Source organism: Peromyscus eremicus, chromosome 10 (genome assembly GCF_949786415.1).
Source record: "Peromyscus eremicus chromosome 10, PerEre_H2_v1, whole genome shotgun sequence".
Classification (NCBI taxonomy): Eukaryota; Metazoa; Chordata; class Mammalia; order Rodentia; family Cricetidae; genus Peromyscus; species Peromyscus eremicus.
Window position 1 is genome coordinate 67,220,512 of NC_081426.1, and position 22,005 is coordinate 67,242,516.

The 22,005-nt window shown below is 44.4% G+C and overlaps 1 long non-coding RNA gene across 1 annotated transcript; it reads left to right on the forward strand.

Annotated features, from left to right (window-relative positions):
- Positions 1-331: 331 nt before the first annotated feature.
- Positions 332-18,428, forward strand: LOC131921273 (uncharacterized). The gene is made up of 4 exons (XR_009381919.1): positions 332-772; positions 1,552-1,642; positions 6,137-6,212; positions 18,104-18,428. It is a non-coding gene; the product is annotated as an uncharacterized LOC131921273 (long non-coding RNA).
- The last annotated feature ends 3,577 nt before the right edge of the window (positions 18,429-22,005 follow it).

The window sequence follows — 22,005 nt, forward strand, 5'->3', positions numbered from 1 at the left end:
TGAAAATATCAGGAGCTTAGACCTCTATAAGAGTTCTAGGAACCGGGCAGTGGTGGCACACACCTTTAATCCCAGCACTCGGGAGGCAGAACCAGGGGGATCTCTGTGAGTTCGAGTCCAGCCTGGTCTACAGAGCAAGATCCAGGACAGGCACCAAAACTACACAGCGAAACCCTGTCTCAAAAAACAAAACAAAAAAAAGCGTCCTAGGATCTACCACATGGTCAGCAAGTGGTAGTGACAATACCATCTCTTTCGCTTGGTCACAAGCGCTTCTGTGACCTCACAGTGGCAGAATGGCCAAATAAAACATTCTGCTCTAGAATGTCTGTCCTTATCATTTTAAAACTCTCTTTCAGATCTATGTGGGAGGACAAGGTTCGTTTCCACGAGGTCTGAGCCCCACACGTGCGCCATTCCTGTCTGCTCTCCCTGTCTGCTGGCGTCATTTGTTCATTTCATTGACATCTATTGGATGGGCGCCACCCTGAAACAGCGAGAATACTGCAGTGAGCCAGCAGAAAAAATACAAAAATCCTTTCCTGGTGGAGTCTATATTCAGATGAATGACATCACGTGTCTTCCATGCTTTGACGTTTGAGTCAATGTCTACCATCCCTGTCCCAAATCTGCACCCTCTAAAAATTTGACACCAGTCAGGACTACCATGGGAAGAGAAGGGAGAAGTGCCTTAGTGTCATTGGTGACCCTCAAAGGCATTGCTGGAGTTTGAAGCTCTCCTCTCTGCTGTGATACTGTCCCAAGCAAGAAGGTAGATATGCGTAGTTGGTATGACAAAAGTTATATTTTATTGTGCTGAGGGTCACCACACAAGGTTCACACTCTAAATTCCTAACTACGGTCCTCGAGGCTGCTCACTTGTGCGGTGTATCTTAGCTGAAGGTCAGGTCCAGTCTCTAACAGAAGTCTCTGATTCAAGGGTCAAGATTCTGAGGAACTCCAGCCACAAGGCACATCAGGTGGCGTCTCCCCAGTGTGTGGAGCAGAGCATTGCTCTTGGTCTCTGCTTACACACTGTCTGGTGGGCACCGTGGGGTTCTAGGACTGTGTCTGGTTATCTTGAGTGAGTGATGTCACTAGGTTCTGGTTATCAGGGGCAGCCTTGGTTATAGTGGGGTTCCTGACTAAGCTGTTTTTACGTCTAAAAGACATTTTCTTTTTCTTTTTCTTTTCTTTTCTTTTTTTTTTTTTTTTTTTTTTTTACTATGTTCATTATAGATTTGAATGTTTGTATCCAATTCCACTCAAGTTCTTATGCTAAAGTCCTCACCTGCAAAGTCATGGAATTAACAGGTGAAGACTTACAGGGATTAGGTCCCAAAGGCATAGCTTCCTCGGTGGGATTATGGCCCCTTCAGCATGTGAGAACACAGTGAGAAGGTACCACTAATGGGCCCAAGAGTGGATCTCTACCAGATACAGATCTCTCTTAATTTTGGTCTTCCTAGCTTTCAGAACTGTGAGAAAGGAGTTTCTCTTGTTTGTCAAGTTAAATCACAGCCCAAGTGATAAGGACACTTTCTTCTGCAGGAGTGGTCCTCCATGCTGCCGCTGTAGGAAAGCTACCCTGGTGGTTGTCTATGCCGAGGTGGAGTTCAGTGTCAAGAAATTCAACCGCCTTGTATGTAAATCACATTCTCCATTATCAGGTTGACTGATAGAAAAAAGGGATCTGGTTCTCGGACTGCTATTCTTTTGTCTGACTTCTCACTGGACTCAGACTTGATTACGGATGAGGAGGGCTATTTTCCAGACTTTTTCAAATGCTGAAGACGCTTAGTATTTGTAGCTACACTATGTACACATAGAAGACAATACTCCATACTTGACTAATACGTAACTTTCTGTCTGACATCACTCAAGGGCTGACTAATGTGCATTATAAAACAAAAGGTTAGAAAATCTCCCTCCTCTAGAGAACACTGTCCGATTTTGTTTATTGAGGCAGGCACAGAAGTTAGAGTCCGGAAATCAAAGGTGTGTTTAACAACTTGCGTGGGCGTTTTCTGTTGCCTGTTTACACTGAAATGATGAACATTACTCAAGAGTTAATGGTGGACATTAAATTGTAATTATCCATTAATTACAATGTACATGCATAAATACCTAGTTGTTTTGTGTGTGAACACACAGCCTGCATTCATTCTCAGTTGAAGCTTTGTCTTTAGTGAGTTCAAAAGGAACCAGCTCGGTTTCACTTTCTCTAATGCAGTAAATGGTGATCCATTCCAATTTGAAAAAGACAAGGCCTCTGATGTGGCACCTTGGGGATAGAATGGGGCGGCACTCTAGGAAGCTGTGGTTTATGTTAAAAAAAAAAAAATAAATAAAGGGAAATTTTCCCCAAATCTGTTAAGTTAGAAAGTTAGACAAGTTTGGGTGAGCTTCAAGATCTTGCTCTATCCATATTCTCGCAAATCCCTAAGCTGCTTCATACTTGTGTTTTTTGCCAAGCCATGCAAGGTAAGATTTCTCCCAGACCAGCTGCCTTCATTAGTAGCTAAACGGAATGCTAAACAAGCTGCAATCTGTATGCTGTTTTAAGAAGAAATATAGTCTCTCTGTGATCATCAGGCTGGCCTAGAATTCCTGGAGGCAAGCAATTACCCTGCCTCAGCCTCCTGTGCAGCTGGGACCACAGGTGTGAGCTATAACACCCCGCCTTGACCGGTTGATCAAACTTCATAGTTGTGGAAATGTTTGTGTATTTGTACTTTGGCAATAATTTCTTCCTTAATCTCTCTCTCTGTCTCTCTGTCTCTCTGTCTCTCTCTCTCATCTATGTGTGGTGTATGGTGTAGTGTGTGTGTGTGTGTGTGTGTGTGTGTGTGTGTGTGTGTGTGTGTGGTGTGTTCATGTGTATCTTAGTCACTGTTCTATTGCTGTGAAGAGACACCATGACCAAGGCAGTTCTTATAAAAGAAAACATTTAATTGAGGGTGTGCTTAAACTTTCCAAGGTTTAGTCCATTTCTATCACAGCGGGAAGCATGGCAGCAGGCAGTCACCGGGCTGAGAGCTTACATTCTAATCTACAGACAGCAGGTGGGAAGGGGTAGGGGAGACTTGTGGTGGTACTGTGTTCCCCAAAATATTGTGTACCTTAATAAACTTATCTGGGGTCAGAGAACAGAAAAGCCACTAGATACTTAAGGCAGTGATAGCACACGCCTTTAATCCTAGCATTCCAGAGGCAGAAATCCATGTGTTCAAGGATACAGCCAAGCATGGTGACTCACACCTTTAATCCCAGAAAGTGAGCCTTTAATCCCAGGGAGTGGTGGTAGAAAGCAGAAAGGTATATAAGGCGTGAGGACCAGAAACTAGAAGCATTTTGGCTGGTTAAGCTTTTAGCTGGTTAAGCTTCAGGCTTTCGAGCAGCAGTTCAGCTGAGAGCCATTTGGGATGAGAACACAGAAGCATCCAGTCTGAGGAAACAAGACCAGCTGAGAAGTTGGCCAGGTGAGGTAGCTGTGGCTTGTTCTCTGATCTTCCAGTTCACCCCAATACCTGGCTCAGGTTTGATTTTCTTAATAAGAACTTTTAAGATTCATGCTACAGAGACTGGGAACAGTGTGGACTTTTTAAAACCTCAAAGCTCACCCTCAGTGACAGACGTCCTCCAACAAAGCTACACCTCCTAATCCTTCCCAACAGTCTGCCAACTGAGAACTAAGAGTGCAAAATACAGGCTGGAGAGATGGCTCAGGGGTTAAGAGCACTGGATGCTCTTCCAGAGGTCCCGAGTTCAATTCCCAGCAACCACATGGTGGCTCACAACCATCTGTAATGAGATCTGGCGCCCTCTTCTGGCCTGCATGCGTACATGCAGGCAGAACACTATATACATAATAAATAAATAAATCTTTTTAAAAAAAAAAAAAAAAAGAGTGCAAAATACGGACCTAGCGGGACCGTTCTCACTCAGACAACCACGATGTGTGTGGGAATGGGTGTGTGTGTGTACCACAGGAGGCTGTGGGGGTTGCACAATGTCAGGTGTTTTTCGCCTTGTTTGTGACAGGAGCTCTGTTGTTGACTGCTGCATACACCAGGCTTTCTCATAAGTCTCCGGGGATTCTCCCTCTGACTCCCATCATGCCATGGGAGTGCTGGGATTGCAGCCGAGCACTACCGCATCCAGGTTTCAGTGGGTTCTCGGGATCCAAACTCAGGTCCTCATGTTTCCATGGCAAGCGCTTAACCCACTGAGTCATCTCCCAGCCCACCTAGTCATTTATTAAATTTTGGCTTAAGAGGATAAAGTACCCCATTTAGTAATTTTTTTTTCAAAAATTAGGCAGCCTCTGGTTATGTGATTTACAGGTTGCCAGCTTTCCCACGTGTCCGACAATTCTTCTCATGACTGGCACCTCTGACTCTTTCTCCATCTGCTCACCCTGTGATCCTACTCTCCTAGAGCCCTCTTCCTCTAAAGGGGTGGTTATCACCCCTCCTAGTACTATGACCCCTTATATAGTTCCTCATGTTGTGGTGACCCCCCAACTATAAAATTATTTTGTTGCTACTTCATGACTGTAATTTTGCTGCTGTTATGAATCATAATGTGAATATCTGATATGCAGAATATCTTATATGTGACCCAAAGGAGTTATGACTCATACAATGAGAACCACTGCTCTCTATAGCCTTTGACCTCTCCAGCATGCTTTCTTCAGCCTAAATTACTTGGACAGACCTACCTACTATTCCAGTGTTGATGCCCTCTAAGCAGTTCTTGCTGATCAAACTTTTTCTAGAAAATTCTACATTATTTCAATACAGTGGAAGTAATAGTAATCCCCTGCCCCCCTGTGGTGGTTTGAAAGAAAATGACCCCCAAAGGGAGTGGCACTATTAGGAGGTGTGGCTTTGTTGGAGTATGCCTTTTTGGAGGAAGTGTGTCACTGTGGGGGCAGGCTTTAGGTCTTTTGCTTAAGTTTCTCTCAGTTTCCTTCCTGTTGCCTGCAAGATGTAGAATTCTCAGCTACTACCCCAGCACCATGTCTGCCTGCATACTTCCATGCTCCCCTCCATTATGATAATGGACTAAATCTCTGAAACCATAAGTGAGTCACCCCAAATAAATATTTTACTTAATTAGAGTTGCCATGGTCATGGTGTCTCTTCACAGCCATAGAAACCCTAACTAAAACACCACACACACACACACACACACACACACACACACACACACACACAGAAAGAAAGAAAAAACAAAAAGCAAAAAACAAAAAAAACCCCAAAATTAACAAAAAATCAAAAACCAAACCAATCAAATATTTTTTAAAAAGCCACTTCTCTGTGGGTTCACTTTGTTCCACAGACCTTGTGGAAACTAGAAACTAGATTTGGAGAGATCCTACAAGAAAGATGTGAACACTCTCCTAACCCTGAAGGAGAGTTTAGCATGTAGGTAAGGATTACTAGTGTCTGGGAACTTTGTTACCATTTCTCTTCCTCTGCTCATGGCAGACATTAATAATCAATGACAGATTCAACATCACAGTCTGTTTCAAAGCACTGCTTAAATAACTTCTGTGAGATGAAATGGATTTATCATTCTCAAAGTCAGGCCTAAAAAGAAGGTAGGAATAGAGTGGGAAGAAATTATGGTTTATCTTTGATAGATTCTTAGTAGCAAACTTTTATTAAAGTAGGCCTCTTGAGCTGAGACTGACATTGAAGCATCACTCTAGCAACTTCCCTCACACCAGGCACCATGCATCCCATCAAGGGTTTCACACAGTATCTTGGAGAATATTCACAACAGCCCTCCTGGGTCAGGATTGTGACTTTTCTTGGGTTGGAGAAAGACATAAGCTGAGTGGGACTAGAAATGTTATCTGAAGTCTCATAGCCAGTGAGAGAGTATGCAGATTCAAAGTCAAATAAATACCAACTCAAGCTTCTTTTTCTTACCCTAGAAAACGATCAAGCGTATGTGTAGACTATGTCTCTGCTCTACTGTTCTTTATGCTTCTCCTTAGACCAATACCACACACTTGATTGCCAGAGTACTGTTATCAGTTTTCCCCTCCCTTGTGTTGTCTTTTGTTGTTGTTTGTTTTTAATACATCCCGACCACAGTTTACCCCCCTCTCCACTCCTCCCAGACATGATGGGCCATCTGGCTGCAACATCAGTCACCCCATTGATCACCAGCATGATTCAGCTGACCCGGCTGACTAGGTAGGTGACCCCTTCATCTCTCACAGCTCCATGTGCGTCCCTCCAGAAGCTGCATGCTCGCTCCGTCCAGTCTTTGGTCAAGGGTATATGAGTAGCTGGGCTCCCCTGCTAGACCCTCCAAGCCTGCTCACAAGGTCCCTTTGTTGTCGGGTTTCAAATGACATAGTGTGAGTCTTCCACTACTGTTCTTTCTTAAGATAATTTTAGATTATTGTATTATTTCCATGTGTCTTTTATTGCCACCTTCGGCAGAAACAACCCTTTGGAATTTTGATGGGAGGGCTATTGAATCTAGAAGCCACTGCAGAGAGTGTCTTTATCTTAACAGTTTTGAGCCTTCCAACCTCTGGACCGGAAATGTTTCTCCATTTATTTAGTTCTTCTTTAATTTATTTCATCAATCTTTTACAGTTTTCAGCATACAAATCTCTGCTGTGGATTAGTCAGGAACTGTTCCCCAAAGACCTACGTGTCAAAGCAGCCTGTGCTGCTTCTGGGAGAAACTTCAGGGGACTAGACGCATCCGCAGGAGATTCAAAACTGAAGTGTGAACCACTGGGACGTTTTAAGAATTCATATATTTATTTTTTTGTCCAGAAGATGTCCCTTTCGATCTTTACTAACCCTCCCCGTCCTGTCACAGCCACCTGGAAGGACCCTGCAGCTAGAGGCTGGTGTCCTGGGGCAAGAGGCGAGCAGTGGGTTCTTATTCTTCCAGCCCCTTCAGCTCTTCAGGAGGCTCTGTGTGGTTAAGGACTGTGTTGCCTCAAAGAAGAGGGTGATGGGAACTTTGTACCTGAACTCCAAGTTATCAACTTTCTTGAACTACCCAGAGTTTCACCATTTGCCTTATGGGAAAAGTTCTGAGTAGCTCTGTGAAACCTACAGATGAGTTCTACATTTTTCTTTTGCAAGAAAGAAGTGTTTTGTATTTTCAGACCTTTACCATGATGACAAATGTTACCAAGTAGGTGTTTTTGAACAAATAAACGCACTTCATCTGTCCCCTCAAGGTAAAGGCGACATTTTGACACGTAAGAAAGTCTTTCTAAAGAAACTTGTACATAAAGAACATTTTGGAAATCGTTGAATTTTTCATCTGTTCGTACAAACAATACACGCATGACACATGTCACAGAGCTGGAGACATAATTTCCTGACCTGTTTAAAGATTTTTCCAAGCAATTGAAGTACGTTTTGAATGCATTTGTTAAAAATACCAGCATTATGAGAACAGTTGACGATTACTTCAGGAAGACCAGCGGATAGACAGCAAAAGAGGCAAAAATGGCCTAGCCAAATGTCAACAAAATTTGCATAATTTGCAAATAAGGCTGAGAACCAAAAGATCATGATTTACAAATTCCAGTGATGGTATCTTTTCTTTTCATCCCCCAGTGCCTTGACAAGCTAAACTTAGTTCTGTCTTGTAAAACCGAATTTGGTTTGCTTGAAACCAGTTAGAACCAGCTTGTCAAGTTACCTATATCATGATAGATTCAACAGGGTTGCACCGAATTGCTCCTCTTGCAAGAATGGGAAAATATTGTTTGCGTTGTGAGAGAATATAATTACAACCAGGTTAAGAGTGTTTTTTTTGTCTTTACCTCATTTAAAAATGTCCTTTTGTTGTCACTTTTATTATACAGAGTATACTGGCAGAAGAGCCCATGTATGCCATTTGTAAAGTGATATGCATATATTGGGCCACACTTATTATTTCTTTTATTAAAGATACACACCCCTAAACTTACTTTTAAGAGTGCTTTGCTCTGCTCCTGGGAGCTTTAAGAACTGAAGTCAGTGGGAAGGATTTTAAGACCCCAAACAGCAGCAGGGAACCCAGAGGCCTTATATATTTACATATATTAAGGCTAATTACCTTATGTAAACTGAATCTGGTTATATTTAGCTATTGGATTAGAAGCCACTGTTAAGTGTATCCTTTGTTCCATGCCACCCCTATCTGCCACCATTTCAGAGCTAGATTTGAGGAGGAAATGATGGGGTGGTGCTCTGTTTCCCTGGGGACTGCTATCACAATGGATACCTGAATGCTTGCAGTGACCTTACCTCTCGCTCTCCCAGCCTCTCTCAGCAAGTCTCCAGGAGGGCTTTGACTGCTCTGTTTGCCTCTTCCATTTATACAGGTAATCTCAAAGTGTCAAGGGAAGGATCCTCACCAACAGCTAATGTGATTTCTCCCCAATTTTTTATACATGAAGGGGGAATTTAATTTGGAAGCTTGAATATTATATGGAAGTTCTAGAACATGAGAGGTCAATCATTCAGGGGCTTCCTACTATAACAAAATACCCAGGACAATCAACTTAAAAAGAGGGAAACTTATTTTGTCTCACCATTTCTGAGATTTTGGTCCTGATTAGTTGATCTCCTCACTTTGGGGCTGTTGTGAGGTTGAATATTCTAGCAGGAGCTCTTACTGAAAGCATTTACCCCAGGAATAGGGTAAGAAAGAAAAAAGATGGAAGGGAGTATAGTTTCCAGTGCTGGCAAATGTCCCCACATCTTCTACTGGGCCCCATCTCTCAACCCCCCCATCTCCCCAGGTGGAGGAGTAAGTCTTTACCATGGGGCTCGGGGCGGGGGCTTCAACATTTGTTTAGAGCACTGTCTGCTGTGGGATGGTCTGTATGTTGCTCTGATTGGTCAATAAATAAAACACTGATTGGCCAGTGGCCAGGCAGGAAGTATAGGCGGGACTAACAGAGAGAAGAATTGAGAGAACAGGAAGGCAGAGGGAGACACTGTCAGCCGCCACCATGATAAGCAGCATGTGAAGATGCCGGTAAGCCACGAGCCACGTGGCAAGGTATAGATTTATAGCAATGGATTAATTTAAGATATAAGAACAGTTAACAAGAAGCCTGAGCCATTAGGCCCAAACAGTTAAAATAATATAAGCATCTGTGTGTTTATTTTATAAGTGGGCTATCAGACTGCTGGGGCTTGGCGGGACCCAGAGAGAAAAAACTCCAGCTAAAACTGTCCATTCTGAGAGTTTCTGTGAAGGAAATAGAGAAATACCCGAATACTCAGGACTCCTCAGAGATGGAGGTGATCCTGCAATCTTTAATGAGCTATGTTTTATAGGACCCCTTCTCATGTTGCAGGCACACCTACCCAATACCCACCCCCTTTTTACACCCACCGTCCTTACCACTGTGATGTTCTTCCTCCCTACCCTAACTGCTGACCTCAGGAGAAGATGAGATACCTTGTGATACAGGCAGGTGATGTCAAAGCTCTAAATACTTTTCATCTTTTAGGGTGGAGGGTATGGCTCAATGTAGTGCCTGACATTGACGAGGCACTGGATACCCTAACACTGCAAAAACAAAGAACAAACCAATCTAATCTGAGGAGCTAGGAAACAGAAGAAAGCTCACCCACCTCTGGGGGTGGAATGTTTCTGACTCAATTTGGAGCATTATGGCACAGGTGTACACATATGTGATGAGCTAAACTCTTAAGATTGGCCTACTACACAGCATGGAAATTATGACAACTTGAAAGAGCAGTGGAGACACAGGGGTGCTCTTCAGGGTTGAGTAGTGAATTTCTGAGAAGGGGCTTAGATGAAGAGGGTACCAAGGTCACATGGGCTGAAGCCCCTCATGTCCATCTGTACCCATCCTCTAACTAGGCTTGCCAAACTCTATGGAAATCACCAGGTAGGCTGAGTCAGAACAGCCATGAGCAATTCATCTTGAATGCCCTGACATGTCAATTACAAAGCCAAGCAGCTAAAACACAACATCTCCTTTGGCCCATACTAAGCCAATGATGTGGGCTGTTATTCCAGGGTTCAGACAAGGGCCCTGGACCCATGAGGCTGGGGAGGTGCTCCAGGCACACATGGCTTATCGTGAACCAAGCTGGTGATCTCTTCACAGTACCACTGTGTTTAGCCTGTCTATGAGAATTTCCCATGAACAATATCCCCACCCTCGATATGACTCTTCCTTTGTAAGGTTGGTTCTTTCCTTACACTAGTTTGTGACAATGGAACAGTGACATTGATTGACAGGATGTTTCTTTGGAGCATTACAAAAGAGCATCATGTTCTGAACACTTGGCCCTTCTTCTCCTCACTAGTAAGAAAGGACGGAATAAGGAAAGGTTTTAGTGCCTGAGAAAGGAGCGTTTTCTATACTCAGTGGTTCCTTCTGCATCTCCACAGTGCCCAGCATTCCTTAGGAATTCACACAGCACCCCTGACCCTCTGGAGCAGTGTTTCTCAACATTCCTAATGCCGTGACCTCTGGTGACCCCTAACCACAAAATTATTTTTGTTGCTACTTCATAACTGCAATTTTGCTACTACTATGAGTTATAATGTAAATATCTGATATGCAGATGGTCTTAGGCAACCCCTGTGAAAGAATCCTTTGATCCCTTAGGGGTGGCGACCCACAGGTTTGAGAATCACTGCCCTGGAGGATGTACTGACTCTAAAGGCATGAGTGTGATCAGAGAAGAATTCCCACCTTCCTCCTATGGTACTTCAGGCAGTCACCTTCCCAAACGCCTGTCCTTCTGCTGTGTCTGGAGTCCTTCCGCAACTTCAGGAGCAGCCGTCTAGGTTCCTCAGGAACTGAATGGGATTGTTCCCATCCTCAAGAGCTGAGAGAATAGTAACTCGATCCCTATGCCATCTGCTTATGGCATCTCTGAGTCTGTTTCACGTCCTGTTTACTGACTGAGAGTCTTGAATGCTTAAGCAAACTACCCCTCCAAGCCTTCTTTTCATCAACTGTAAAAAAACCAAGATGCATATTACCAAAGAGATATAGAACAACAATAACAATGGTCCTATCTATCTATCTACCATTTATCTATCTATCTATCTATCTATCTATCTATCTATCTATCTATCTATCTATCTTTGTATCTACCTATTTATTTGGTGCTGGGAATCAGACTCAGGGCCTTCTGCACATTAAGCAAGTTCTCTCTCTCTGTCTCTCAATGAACTAGTCTCACCCCCTAACAGCAACAGTAATAAGCAGGTTTGTTTCATATACTGGGTCCTGATGAGCACGTTTCATAGCTGGACATGATTTAATTTGTACAAACTGAAAACCATTGTTATTTCCCATATGCAGACTAATAACCTGGGACACATACATTTCAGAGTCAAGATTTTAATTGGCTTTCCCTAATCCAGAGCCTAAACTCCTAGCTTCCTGGATCTTCTAATCCCACTTCAAAAACGTTGCTGCGAGGTGTTTAGAATCTTTGTGACAGCAGTTTGTAAACAAAATGACAAAACCCAAATATTTATACCATTATCCTTATTCTAACCACAGGAAAAGAGAATTGGAAATAACAGGCACATAGTCCAGGCCTTTGAGAAATGTGTAGCTTTGAGAATTAGATGAGAAAACTCCCCCACAATAATGTAAACTAAAAAAACGACCCCCGTGAACACAGCAAGCTCAGGGCAGAGAAGAAACATTGTGTGCTCAGGAGCTCTTGGACTTCGCAGAGTGCCAAGGCCTCATAGCAGATCTCACACAACTGATCTCACACTGCTAGCCTTCTCACTAAAGGGTGGCAGAAGCATTTCAGGGGAAGGGGGCACCATTTCGGGGTGACCTGAGGTTGGAGTTGGGGGTGTGTGTTGTCTGGGCAAGTGAGAGTACAAGCCCAAGAGACGGCAGAGCCCGGGAGCCACTTGCCAGGGGAAGGAAGCTGCATTATCCAGGTCCCTAATTGGATTTGCAACACTATAATGAACCACTGTGGGTGTCAGAATGAGAGACGTGATAGGATTCAAAATACATCAAAGGAAGAAAGCCCAGAAGGACTGGTGGAGAAAACAGCCCGAGGCAAGGGGTTCACATGCTTAGTTCAGGGACAAGATGAACATTTGAATCTGTGGTCATTTGGGGGAACTGTTAAAAAGCAAGAGCCTGGCCCCTTAAAGCCTGGGCAGTGCCCACAGTATCTAGAACTTCATAAGTGTATATAATATTTGTTGCCTAGCTGAGTTTAGGGGGGACAGAATAGATATAGACTACTTGGGATGTAGTTCAGTTGTCAGTGTGTGTGCCAAGACTGCACAAAGCCGTGAGTTCAATCCCCAGCCCTTGCATAAATCTGAGTGGTGGCCCATGCCTGTAATCCCAGTGCTTGCTAGGAAGGGGCCAGAGGATCAGAAGGTCAAGGTCATTCTTAGCAACATAGTGAAAAAGTGAGTTTGAAACTAGCCTGGGCTACACAAGACCCTATCTTGATAGACAACAGAAATAAATACCAGACATGGAAGAAAAAGGTACTGCAAGAACAGATTCCAGGGGCACTGATTGCCGCTGGAGATGGAGAACAGTGGAGGTACTGTTCCTGGTTATGTGAAATCAAAGAAGAGCCGACATCCAACTCATTTGTTATCATGGGTATATATAGGGGTAGAATGCAGGTCCTTGTTTGGAAACAAGAAATAACATTCCTGTTAGGATTCTGCTGCGCTCCAGCTGCATGACCACACGTGTGCAGTTCAGGAGCTAGACAAGGGGTCTTGCATCATCAGTGTGCACTGGTGATTACCTATCCCTGGCGCGGTCACACAATCTGCGCATGCGTGGCATAGCTCTGTAAGCCCACCTGCGCCTTAAAGAGCCGTGACTCAGACCCCATCCTCTCTCTGAATTCTGTTTCCTCTTCCTCCCACCATCTTTCTCTCTCTGCACATGCTCCTTCCCAGGCCTGGTTCTCTTGTTACACACACACACACACACACACACACACACACACACACACACACACCCCTCTTCCTCCTAATAAAGCTTTGATACTAATACTGGGTTCTGTCGTGAATGTGACCTTTCCTCACGGTAACCAGTGCTGGTAACCAGCGCTGCTTATCATTCTTACAATTCCGAAGACATAAGATGTCAGAACCGGAATGCAGATTTGGAAATCTTTTGTGGACAAGTATGTATAAGTTAGGGTTCTTATCGGCAAACAACAGAAATGCGTTCTGACTGATTAGAAAGAAATTTACTGAAAGGACAGTCACCGGTTTGCTGTGTCTCTGAGAGTTTAATGTACTGGGCAATGATTCAGCTAGAACTCTGGCCAAAAGTACTTACTAGAACTAGCCAGCAAGACCTTCAGCCATTCCTGCTGGGTCTCAGATGACGTCACTTGGATCGCAGGGCATGGGGGACCCCTGACACTGCTACCACCAGGGGGACAGATGGTAACTGCTCTTCTCTCCACTGCTAGGAAGAATCTTGCAGTGATTAGACGTCTGTGTGAGGCCCGACTTGAGGCAGAACCTACATGGATCACCATCATACTAAGCAGCAGGAGAAGCTGATAACGAATTGGAGCTTCTTTGGCAGAAAGGGGCTCCGCTTTTTGCAAGAAGAATACAAGACGGGAGGTCTGGCAGCTGCTGCAGCCCAAACGGCGTGTTTATTTCCAAGAGGACAGAAGTGAAGTGAATTCTGAACAGGCAGTGTGGCAGGAGTACCCAGAGAGCAGGGCAATTCGCAACATATTAAAGGATGCGAAGATGTGCGTGGTCCATCCCACGTATCTTCTGGAAAGGGTGTGCTTGGAGGCAGAGCAGGCAGCAAGAGTTCTAGATCTCGGGAACTTCAAGCCCTGGGACACAAGTCGAAACAGGGGGCCTCTCTCTGCTTGTACCAATGAGCAAATCTGTGACAAGGGGCCACAGCATCTCGTTTCTGTGCTGAAGTGTTGGTTGTGAGGCTTAGTCTTTCATGGCTGAGCTATCTCTCCAGCCCTGGCTCCTGCTCTGACTCAGCCATCCTGGTGCCAGCGCAGAGCCCAAGAAAGGATCCCCAGAGGAAGGCTGATGTCGGCCCCACGGGAAGGAGTGCTGGAGGGAGGAAGCCATGGGGACCCACCCTAATGTAAGCTTTCATAAAGCCAGGGAGTTGGTTTTGTCGTATCAAAAACCAGCTTCATCAAATTATTTGCTGTGGTAACCCTCCAGCTGACAGGGCTGAGCAAGTATCCGAAAGCCACATTCAAAAAATGCCTGGCGACACACACATGGTGCACAGACATGCATGCAGGCAAAACATCCGTACACACAGAATAAAATAAAACAAACAAAAGAGACACTTGCTGAATGAGTAAGTGGAATTACAAGTGTGATATAATCTACAGAAAGACTCTCGGGGCTCACTCCTTACACGATGCAACACTTTGATTTTGATCCTTTTTTCTTTGTCTGTCTTCCTTCCTTCCTTCCTTTCTTTTTTTTTTTTTAAATAAGAACGGGTCTCATGTGACTCCAGGCTGAAGCTCGCTATGTGGCCAAGGCTGGCCTTGAACAATTAACTGACCCTCCTTCACCTCCTAAGAGCTGGGATTACGAGCACCATCCCACCCCACCGTACATGACATGATTTACTACTTTTTTAAAGTTAACAAATAGGAGACTACGCCTTGTCAACATGTTTCAGCCAAACTTAGATCTTTTTTTTTTTTTCCCCTCTCTCCTCCCAAAAGGCTGCAAGGATACGGGATTTGGGAACACCATAAACAAAACCAAAAGCAGCCCGAGAGAAGCCACGGCCATAAACACTCCCGTTAATATGCACCTGGGTATTCCACCACGGTGGAAACTGAACTTAATTTGTTGTGATATGATGAAGCTATTTAGCATTTCCTCCCCCTTACTCCTCCTCCTTCTTGTTAATTCTGAGTGGAGATAAATCTGAACGCAGAATTGGAGGGCACAGCGGGGAGCCCTGCAAAGTCATTTGGGTCGTGGCTGCCACTGTGCCCTTTGCTGCTACTGAGCAATTAAACTTGGGCGAAGAAAGAAAAAAGTGCTGCCGACGTAATTCATGAACACTAAAGAGCTTGGCTCCGTGGAATATTTAGCTTCTGATGAGGGGCGCCTTGGGCACCCACGGGTGTTCAAAAATGATCTCCATCGCCCCAGTAATTGTTCTGAATAGGAGGTGTGTGGGCAAAGAGACCAGCAGTCTCAGTGGCCTGTCAAGCCCTTACCTTTTAGAGCATTCCAGAGGAGCAGGCAAGCTACCGAACTGTCACTTCTTAAGCCGGGAAACAAAGGGTCCTGGGAGCTGAACAATTTTCCTCGGGCAACTTGTCTAAGCTGGCGACAGAAGCTCGGCTTCTCCGGCTCTGAAAGCAAAATGACAACCTCCTCCCCCTCCCTTGGTGGTGAGGGTTTGATTCCTGCTATTTCCCCCTGCTGTTAGTTTGATCTGCTGTTATTATTTTGTTATCTCCTTTTGGCCCTCCCCTGTCTTCCGACGGTCCACATTTCAGCGACTCCAAGATGCCATTGAGTAAAAGGTGAGCTGCTTCATGTACAGCTAAACAGGAGAATGGCTGCCAATTAAACCACGGCATGACCTTGATCATGACTTAAGAGATGTTAACATATGTATGCCGGGGGGTGTCTTAGGAGAGCCCAAATGTAGTATATGGTTTGTCCAGATTCAACACCCTTTTTGGGGGGATTTTTTTGTTTGTTGTTTGTTTGTTTGTTTGTTTGTTTGTTTTGAGACAGGGCTTCTCTGTGTTACAGTCCTGGCTGTCCTGGAACTTGCTCTGTAAACCAGATTGGCCTCGAATCCAGAGATTCACCTGCCTCTGCCTCCCCAGTACTGGAATTAAAGGTGTGTACCACCACCACCTGGCTCAGATTCGGGACTCTGATTCATCTTCCAAACACCTTGTGGTCCCACTTTGAGCCACCAGCCAGTGTCTTCAGCTCCATTGGCTACAGGACATAAGAACATGATGTTTGAAGTCATCAAGCATCACCTACGATTTCTGTGTTGGAGTGGGGCGCGGGCGGGGAGGGGGGAAGAAGAATGCTTCCTCTCTAGTGCTTAAGACAATGTGGGGCTCTAGTATATCGGGAAGCCAGTGCCCCAGTCTTTTGGAGAAACCTAATTTGAGGGGAAAAGCCCAGTAAGAGCTGCAGAGGTAGAGAGAGAATGGCCTCAACAGGATTAAACTATTGCGTGTGTCCCCAAGGCCACATACAGTAGCACCAGCGCACTCCAACTTGGCTATGCTGAGGAGTAGGTGTGCAAGACAGACTGAGAGAATCTTCGGTTTTGCAGACACCAAAAGGACAGCTAAGCCAGCAGGATCCCACCCTCTCTCTTCCAGGCTTGTTTACACACGTCACAGTGAAAAGTAAATAACAAATGTCCTGGTTCTGCTTTGTGAATTTAGCCAACAGTTTTCACTACCAAGGATGGTGAACGTACGTACATTTCTGCTCCACGTTCCATTTACGCCAAAGAAATAGAGTTATATTTTTTGGACAAGAGATTTCATTGTTTTAAAGAAGGAGAAAATCAAAACCCCCCTGGCAGAGGTGGGAGAGATGCTAAGATAAAAACAGATATTAAGACGACATGGGGACTGGAGTGTTGTCTTGGTAGTTCAGAGCACAGAGCACAGAGGCAGTTCCTAGTTCCCACCATGGTGACTCAAAACCTCTTGTAACGCTAGATCCAAGGGAATCTAACTCCCTTGTCTGGTCTCCACCAGCAACTGCACTCATGTGCACATACATGTCTCCACCCCACCCCCAGACATACAAGCATACATACAACTAGAAAAAAAAAAAAGTCAAGTCACGAGCCAGCAAAATGGTTTAGCACGTACGGCATTTGCTGCGCAAGCCTGATGACCTGAGTTTGATCCCTGGAACCCACAGAAAGGTGACAGATGAGAACTGGCTCCATAGGGTTGTCTCCTGACCTCCACACACATGCCATGGCATGCATGTGCCCCCAACCGAGCAAAGAGAAAGAAAACAAAAACAACGAAGAACAGGCAGAAAAAGTGGGTGGCGCATCTGTGGAGAATGATTTGTGCAGCTTGAGGTCCTGGCCTCCTTTCCCAACAAGAACCAACAGGACTGGAACCCCCAATAGGCTTAGCCCCTCTTGTACAGTCCTTTCTGTTGATGATACATCTCTTTCCCCTCCTGTGGAAAAGACAGAGAGAGGCTGAAAAATTAAGGATAGACTTCTTGAGAACTGAAGACATTTGAAAGTGAACGTCCAACACCCGGAAAAACCTAATGTTGCCCTCAGACTGTGAGCTGTCCCTGTTTCCAATGGATGCTTTGCAAAACCTTTCCTGTATAAAACTTCACAAGTCATCAGGGAATTACACTAATCCACTTACCCCGTTTTAACTCTTCAAACGTCCCCACAAGCCTCTGGTTTTTCTATTGCAGAGAACGGTAAGTGGAAAATTGCTTTTGAGGTTTCTTTTGTACCATAATAACCCTGGGCAGTGCCCACCTTGCTGCGTCCTCATGTGCACCTTGTAAATCGATCCCACACTGCTTCCTTAGTCAAAAGCCCCATCTCCTTGGAAACGAGAAAGAAAATGAATAGTTGGGAAAGCTTATTTTGCTAGCATCAAGATCAAAAACCTTCATTACATAAATTTGTTTGTCCTTTGGTGACTTTTAGGCCAGAAATATTCATTATGAGTTGGTGTTGATCTCACATTTTGGCAATATTTCTTCATCTAGATGGATCCTAAAGTTGTAAAGTTGTCTAACTCTCATTGATTAAAAAAAAAATTCACTTCCTCCCCTTACACCCAGGCATTTTATTACTTTTTGTGTGCCTGTGTGCAGAAACATTCCTTTATACTGTTTTCTGAAGGTTTATTAACTTTTTACATGGAGAAATGTTGAATGGAAGCAATATTACCTTATGGGTTTTTGATCAGAGCATTTCCCTCAAAGAATGCCTTTTGTGGGAAAACACTGAATGAGAGAAAAGTTGTACCTCCCGCTGAGTAATCACTTAAGTATTATGCTCACCTGGAGCCTGTTGGGAACTACAGTGATGCCTCTTTTCTCTCTAAAGGAAGCAAGCTTGAAACACAACCACAATGCAGCACAACGCCACCAGCTTTTGAAGCCGTCTGAAAGGTATTAACAATTCATCCCTGAAAATGCTCCCTCACTGGCGAGAAGTCTTCAGGAGACTTCGGTGTGGGTCTGAGAACCTGCAGAGCGACCGACCTTCCCTTCCTCAGACATTTGGTGTCACTGAAGCCCCCAGGGACCACTTCAGTCTCCCAGACTTCTGCCCATCCCATCTTGTAGAGATGAGGCTGGCCATGGGATCCTGGTACCAATGGAGCCAGTGGCTGTTTTAATTCCCCACGCACCCTGAGTATTAGAAGTCTGTGACCTCCCCTTTTAGTGATGTCAGAAGCCTGGCTTCCTTCCATTCCCTTGTCTGGTATTCTAGGTTCTTGCTGGAACTCAAAACTCATTCACCTGACTCTTGTTCCTTACCATTGGGCCCCTCGCTGAATGATGGCCTCTCCATCACTGGTTCCTAGTAGCAAACGGAAAAATCTTCTGATGTTACTGCACTTCCTCGAAAGTTAAAAGTTGAAGGGAAGGAAAAGTGTCTGTGTTTGAACTAGACTGAAAATTGTTAGATGTATGTTGGTGAAATTATTTAGGCCACTCCACGTAGTTAAAGGGAGATTTATTTAATGGCGTAACTTACAAATTAAGGGATAGGTAGGTCGCGGGGTCTGGGGAAGGTGTATCGCAGTCCAGCGGTGTTCTCTGGAGCTCTCCTCTGTCTACCTCCACCATCCAGCGTCCTGGAACCAACCGAGCGTTCCCCGATCCGGATCTCGGGTCCCCAGGCGCCTCCCTTGGCCCCGCCTTGTAGGCGTGACAGTTGCCGAAGTCTCAATGGGGGTTGGAACTTCCAGAACAAAGCTGGAATGGCTACCCACTACAGATGTATGCCTGGAGCTTCCAGGGACCAAAATGATAACATTTTTCCGGAAAGCAACGTCAGTATATGCAAAAGTAGAGCCAAGAGAAGACACAGACCAAGCAAGCACTGCTTACGTCATTTATCCCTTAACAATAGTTTTGTTCTCCTGTGCATTATAGCATCCCCATCCAAGGCTAGATGTGTGTTCCCACTGTTCCTGTTCAGCATTGTCCTGGGTGGATCCTAACCAGGGCCAAAATGCAAAAAGCAAAAGGCGTAGAGAGAAGAAAGACAATCAGACAGTTGCCTGTATTTGTAGGCAAGATGGTCTTCTATGTAGAAAATTCTAAGAGAACTACAATAAAAGAAACAAACCCCACCCCATTACAATTAATACGTAAGTTTTAGCAAGGCTAAAGAATAAAAAAAAATGCTGCAGTCTTCAGTTATGATTCTATGTAGCAGGGATAAAAATAGTATACATTACTAGGCATGGTGGTGCATGCCTTTGGTCCTAGCACTCAGGGGCAGAGGCAGGAGGATCTCTGTGAATTTGAGACTAGTCTAGTCTACATAGTGAGTTCCAAGCTAGCCAGGGCTACATACAGAGAGCATCTCTCAAAAGAAAAATTTATAAATTACATTTCAATACACCCCAAAGTCAAAAGATATGCCATTATATACTCACTAGAATAACTGAAGTTAAGAAGATTGATGATGTAAACATTGATAAAGGTTAGTAGGAACTGCATGCCCCATACATTGCCACTAGGAAGTCCACCACATGATACAGCATCTTCAAAAAGAGTTTGGGAAGAGATTCCTACCATGTGACTTAGTGACTTCATTCCTAGGTATCTGCCAAACAGAAATATAAGCATGTATGTCTCCACGAAGACTTAAACCCAAATATTCATTTCAGCTTTACTAGTAAGCAGCCCAAACTGGAAATGGTCAAAATGCTCATCCCACATGTGCAGGGACATTAATTGTGGTATGTCCGTACAATAGAATAGCATTCAGCAAGGAAAAGAAACAAGTGAGACATGGCCTATTATTGCATCCTAAGAACTTCAAGAAGCAACGCACTATACAGTTTTATTGCTGTACCTCCACATTGCCTTTGCATTGTGTATGTATCACTCATTTTCTAGTCCTATAAAGCAAATCAGTGGTGGCTAGGGCCCGGGAAAGAGATTAGCTGCTGACTCACGAGGCAAATTTTATAGTAATGAAAATATTCTGTGTTTACTTTGATGGTGATTACATGACTGTCACATTTGTCAAAACTCACTGAATTGTGCATTAAACTGGATTTTTTTTCTTTTAAATCATACATAAAAGCTGCTTCTAAGAGGCAAGCATGGCAGCATGCCGGCCTCTGTGTCTGCATTGTGCGAAAGCAAGCGGGGTGCTCCGAGCCAGGAGGCAGCCGGCAGTAAATATTTTAGGCTTTGTGAGCCATACAATTTCTGTCAAAACAGCTCAGCACCAGAGCAGCCACAGACCACAGTAAACAAACACGAGTGGCCCTGTTCCAACACTAACTTTAAAAAACAGTGAAATCTGAATTTCATAAAATGGCGACATCACACGATATCATTCTTCTGCCCCTACCCAACCCCCAACCGCCCAATCATTTAAAAAACGTAAAAACCATTCTTAGCTAGCGGGCAATACAAAAACAGATGGCACACCAGATTTAGTTCAAGGCTCCATTTTTTTTTTTTACCAGCCCCTGTTACCAATGCATGTTAGTAAAATACAACAATTACCACCATCACATCAAAGAGGTGATGGCACGAGGGAAATTTCTAGCAATTCGTTCATCTCCGCCGGCACCGTAGAGAGCCACACAGTGGATCAGGCTTCCCTGTTACTTGCTCTCCAGTGGTGCAAATTTGCTCACCACATCGAAGTTACTCTGGGGTTAGTGGGCTTTACAACTCGGGACCAAGGAAATGGAGTCAACTTCTCAGTTGAAAATTCCATATAAATTCACCTTCCTTGGCCAAAAGGTTGGAATGCCCCTAAGTGGTTTTTAAAAGCTTAAGTGTGTGCTGTGCCTGAATTCTATGACACCTCTACTATTTCTCCTTCTGGCTAACTCATGAGTGACTTTGCGCTGGTTACATTCTCTGGAATGTTCTCCGGCACATCCTCATTTTCTATGGGTCTCTCCGTTGGCAAGCTTCTCTGACCACACGTGCTCCGGTAGTAAATACTTCTCCAGCCTTCCTACTCTGCACCCCAACCCCATACTTCTAACCATCAATTTTACCATCGCTTCACTTCTTTGTGTGTATGGTTCTGTTTCTTCTTTGAAGTGTCCCAAAGGCAAAGGTTTTGCTCAATGTGTGACTCGCTGGATGAGTCACCTAGGAACGCAGAAGTCCGTCTTTTGTAGGCACATCACCCTGCAACTACCACATATGGAGCAAAATGATCGGATCGTTAGCCTAGAACACCTGGGGTGCTGGGAGAGAGTGACAAGCCACCTCAGAAGGCCAGCCAGTCATAGTATATCACCGAGGTGCTGTGCACCCCTAACGCAAAGATGTCCCCTTCAGGAAATAAAGCTTGTAAGGCATTGAAAGGCTGCCATATTGGGAACTTGGAGTAACCATGCCTTCGGCTGACACCATAATGATCATTTCCTTTCTCTCCGTCTAACTTAAGTCAACTTCTAACATTTTTCTTACTAGGATGTATGTAAATAAGATGGCAGAATTTCAGTAGGAAAGTGTTTCTTGGATTTCAGAGAGGAAGGCCAAGGGATGAATGAGGAGTATGTGAGAATGCCCAGGTGGCAGGTCATGACTTTAGAGTAGCGGGTGCCCAAAAGACTTGATATATACAAATAAAGAGAGTGTATTTGCTTTCTTCAAATTGTGGAGTTAATTTGTACAAATATATACCTGCCATATAATGTTGACACTTCAGATCTGATGGAAGGTGAAAATTTTACAGGTGAATTAGAGTGGCCTGTAGAAACATATTCTCTGACATTGCAAAAATAGTTT